The following is a 5433-nucleotide window of genomic DNA, read 5'->3' on the forward strand; positions in this document are numbered from 1 at the left end:
TATTGGTTTAACAATCTTTGTATACTTGCTGTGTCCAAGACACAGATATCGTGGGTACACGGGGGAGGAAGTGATAGCTCAGGTCCAGAGCTGTAGCTTCTTTGGCTCATTGTGACCTGAGTCACTTACTGGGTGAGTCACTTGGGGCAACCTGTATAAGCTCTTGGAGTATCATTTCCCTCTTGTGTAAAATGAAGGAAATGAGTCCTCTGATCATAATATGGTGACATTAAAGTAAGACAATTTACATATAATGCTTTCATGGTGTTAAGTATTCAAGAAACGATTCTATCTCTTAGTATAATGGTGAGTATTGGTATAATTTTTATGTTGATGATTATTACTATTATCATTAGAAGACGTGGCAGTTGTCTATGAAGAAAACAGATGAGGAGTCATATATAAAAAAATAAATAAAGTTTAAGAACATATTAAATGAAAGTTTTGCAAAATGTATTAGGGTAGGCAGCAGAGGGACAAATTTATAACATTGGGACCCTTTAAATATCTTATTTCTTCCCAGTAGAAAGATTTTGTTCTAACTCAGTTTTGATGTGTGTCAAATCTTAACAGCAATCAAATAATTTAGTAAACTTTGTTTGGTCAATTTATTTAACTAACTTTTTATTTAAAAGACAGATAAAAAGTTAATGACATAATAACATGGAAAATGAAAAGGTCTATTGATAGAATGGTTATATATGTAAAATTCTTATCTAAAAATGCATGAGAAAATACCACAATCCTAATTTTGTGTGTACCAGATAATGTAGCATTGAAGTGACTAAACTGATTTAAAAAAGTCAAAGGTAAATGAACGACAAAAGTAGTTTGTATATGCACACATATAAAAAGCAAATATGGGGCCAGCCCGGTGGCACAAATAGTTAAGTGCGTGCGCTCTGCTGCGGCAGCCCGGGGTTCGCCGGTTTGGATCCCGGGCGCGCACCGATGCACTGCTTGGCAAGCCAGGCTGTGGCGGCATCCCATATAAAGTGGAGGAAGATGGGCACGGATGTTAGCCTGGGGCCAGTCTTCCTCAGCAAAAAAAGAGGAGGATTGGCAGACGTTATTAGCACAGGGCTGATCTTCCTCACAAAAAAATAAAATAAAATAAAATAAAATAATAAAAGTCAAACACACACATCATTACATTTTCTTTGACAAAAATTGGAATATTTAATTGAACTCAAAGACATTTGTACAAGGAAGTTCACTGTCTAACTTTTCACTTTTTTGTAGGGAAAAATGCAGGAAAAACTCAAATATCTGTTAATAGACAAATAGTAAAATTGAGATATATCTATAGTATGTGATACAATAATATAACGTTTGAAAGGAATTCACTCTATATGTGGCAAGATATCAAAAGCATTATGTAAAGAGATAAAAAGCAAGTTGTAGGAGAATATATATATATATATTCTCTACCATTTAGGTACATTGCAGATGCATATAATTGTGTTGTTTATAAAGATAGTTGTTTAAGAGAACTTTACTTAAAAAAAGAGACTGGTTATACATTAAATTATTCATGGTGGTAACAACTGTAAAAAAGGTAGTGGAACATGGGATGTTGTTGCCATGGATGACTTCATCTTTATGTGAAATGTTTTATGCTCTTTTTAAGAGTCTAAAACAAAAGTGACTGTGCTTTTGTTAATTCTGGGTGACCTATACAGGGACATTTGTTTTAATATGTTTTATACTTCTGTGTTTCCTTTTATTAGAAGCCTTCAATAAATTAAAAGTAGACTCCCAGAAGATGATGTTATTTAGAGGAAGACACCATTGTGTTACGAGAGGAAATATATGTTTTCTCGTTCCCATGCTGTGTAAATATAATCAAATCACAGCTAATTAAATCCTATAGGTGATTTTTTTTTTCTTTAAAGGAATCGAACCATCAGAAATTTCATAGCTTATCGGTTACCAGCATGAAGTACTGAGATCCATTCTTGACTCTGGCAGCTTCCAGCAGCTGCAGGCAGCCTGTCGGCATCTGTTCAATGTACTTTGTACATTATGGCGCACCATGATTTGGGTGCAATTAGAAAATAATGGAGCATCTGGGAATAAAACTTTCCATCACTGTTTATAATTAATATTCACTTGGGGTTTTCACAGAGAAGTAGGCAGTGTTATTCTAATACAAAATATCTCTTTCCCCAAATTATTTAGAGCAAGTAGGCCTTGCATATTAAGAAAGGAGAAGCGGGACTTTAACAAAACTAGTATAATGAGAAATTTAAGCAGAAAAAGTACTTTATAGTTAGCTTTGTTTTGAGATACTGCAAATTGTCATATGGTTGCATTGTGTCCAGGATAATTCTTTGGTTTTCTTAGATCTCTTTTTATTAGGTAAAATTATCATTGTCAATACATAAAGTATGAAATAAACTATATTTCCCTGGTCACTTAAAACTTTTATTCAATTGTAGTTGATATTTAATGTACAAGGCTATTTCATTTCTTGGGTTCCTCCTCCTGAATCTCCATCCTGAATGATTTAACCAGATGTTCACTTACTCAGCTCCTCTCTGCTGAGTTCTGATGCCCAACTCCACCCCCAGTTACCATGGACCACATACTCCTATCATTAGCTACGAGCAAAGCACACTGATGCTTGGTCACACATACATGCCTACTGTATACACACCTGCATGCTTGTGGGCACTTGCTCAACCATTAGCTGTTTGAGGGCAGGAGTCATGTTGAATTAGTTATTCTAGACACAGTACTTAGGACAGTAACTAACCCATGATAGATAATCAGTGTGCCATGTGAAATGATTGGACAACACTTTGTTTTATACAGAGCTCAAAAGTGGAAATGGAAATCATCACACAAGACAAGTTCAAATAGGCTGACTCAAGACATGAAGACATGAGTGAATTTGGGTCTAGGAGCTACAAAGGCTAGTAAAAAGCATGTTTTAAAATTTTTAAAATTTTATTGTGAAAAATTTTGAACAAATAACAAAAGTTAAGAACATAGTATAATAGCATAGTAAACTTCCCATCACTCAGCTTCAAAACGTATCCACTCATGGCTAGTCTTGTTTCATCTATACCCCTCCCCCACCCTTTTGGATTATTTTGAAGCCAACTCCACACTCACATTATTTCTTCCATGGAAGTTTCAGTGTTTATCTCTAGAATGTAGGAATCCTTTATAAAGAGTCGGGTAAATGTGTGACTTTGGAGAGCAAGCTAGGGCCTTTGAGCCTGTTTTGTGAAGGACACAGCTTGGCGTGATTAACAGACAATGGATCTGGCCCAGACAAAGCGTGCCTTGAGTGAAAACATTAATCAGACAACAGCAGTATGTTGCATTAATTAGAGGAACAGAGAACATTGCCTACTCTGCATTCCCTTTGAAAGCTCATCTCTTCCATGAGACACCTTTCTTAATGACTCCAGCCTTAGCTTACTGCCATAGCCTCTTTATCAAGACAGTATTTCCCACACAGCACAATTAACTTAGACAAAACTTTGTTTTATCATTTTCTGTTTGTGGCAAGCAGAGGTCTTGAGTAGATCGGAAAGGGTAAGAGATAAGGTAGCCAAGTGTTTGTCCAGGACGGTCTCAGGTTTTGCCCTTTGTTCCAGAGCAATGCCTGAGAATAAACCCTTTCTGCTCAAAAAACGTCCGGACTTGAATCATCTAGTATATGGTAACCCTAGATACAACTATCTTAAACTAGGTTGGAGACTGACAGTGATGGAGGGCCATTGTCCCAGTTCGAAATGCATAGGCCAGTCACCATGAGGCGACCGGATTTGCCAAGAAGCCATTGGTCAAAATTAACTATTTCAGGAGCTCAGGTGAATGGACAGACGAGTCCACAGATATTTTCAGTTTCAGATCCTCTGATTCCAGTGTTGAAGACACATGATCTCTTCCCTTCGTTTGTGCATCCTGCTCAGGGAGGCAGAAAGAAGCTATCACTACATCCTGGGGACCTCAGTGAGTCTTCCACGGGGGCCAAGATTGCTGATTTCAATGGAGGGATGGCTGGGTCTTTCTGGAATTCTTTCAGTTTTAGCACATTGGTGCTCACGTGAGCAGAACTTATTTTACAAAGGAAATGGTAATCTTGAGAGCAGAGAGCTTTAGAGACTGGTGCTGGTTTCATGAGTGTATGCATATATAGGTTTCTACACATGCAAACTCATCAAGTTGTGTACGTTAAATGTGTGCAGTTTTTTGTATAGCAGTTACACTTCAATAAAGCTGTTAGACAACAACAGCAGCAAAAAAGAGAAGTAACAACAGCAAAAGAAGCCAAAAAGGAGTAGTGTTTCATAATGGAATACTCAGCTATACAGTTACATTTATGTACAATATTGTAGGGGCAGAGACAAGAAGGAAAGACTGGAGATGTTGGTCATTGTTAGAAATGATAAAGGCAAAAAGTAGGATAGCATGTCTGGTAATGAAACCATGAATTGGAAAAATGTTATAGAGGTAGAATTGGTAGGCACTGTTGGTAAATTTCCTTCAAGGGACAAGAAAAATTGCAAAGGACAAGATGAACCAGGTCTGTCAAACCGTAATGATGGAGAAGGTAAGAAAAAGGAAACATATGGGGAGGAAGATTTTCCTGTGACCTTTAGCAACACGTGGTCAATATTGAAGGAGATTTTCAGTGAAGATTGCTTTGGATAGACTAGAACAAATAATGCCCCAAAGAAACAAGACTAAAGTGGGTTAATCAGAGAGGGACTTTTTTTTCCTCATGTAACAAATGGACCAGCTTTAACAAAATTTTGAAGCCTATCTAAATTGTAATTGCTTGTTTAATTGTTTTCAGCAGCTCTTTTAAGAGTGTGGTAATTTCATGGAGAGACAATTTGAACTAAAGCGGAAAGAGCTTTTCTTTTTCTATTCCTTCATCTACTGCTGCCTAACTTTAAGAGACAGGTATTTAATAGAAGCTCAATGAACATTTCTAGAAGAAAGGCTCACTTAACCTTACCAGGGACTCATAATTGTTAAGTATTTTCATTTTCTTCTGGTACCCATCATGGTGAGTTAAGGGTTTATCACAGCATTTTATGATTTAGTGCAGAAGATCATATATTTATATATTCAGATCTATATATTGTGTATATATATATTCAGATATGTATAGTTCATGTATATACATAGATACATATATATAATTTTAGATATACACAAACTCATACAAAGGGTCTAAGGATGTACATTCCAGGAACATGCATAGAAAGAAAAAGTACCAGCCTCCTAAGTATGGGTGCTGAAAAGAGGAAAACATATTTTAATGTGGAACTTTATCTTGTGAATTTTTTAACCAGAAGCCAAATATTTTCTGCCACTATCTCTCTACCAACACTCATGCAAAAAAATAAAATAATGAAAATAAAGTTCTACTTATATGGGAAATATAGTGAAAATCCTCTGTAACCT

The sequence above is a fragment of the Ceratotherium simum genome, chromosome Y, assembly GCF_057802395.1.
Source record: "Ceratotherium simum simum isolate JZ-2026a chromosome Y, ASM5780239v1, whole genome shotgun sequence".
Lineage (NCBI taxonomy): Eukaryota > Metazoa > Chordata > Mammalia > Perissodactyla > Rhinocerotidae > Ceratotherium > Ceratotherium simum.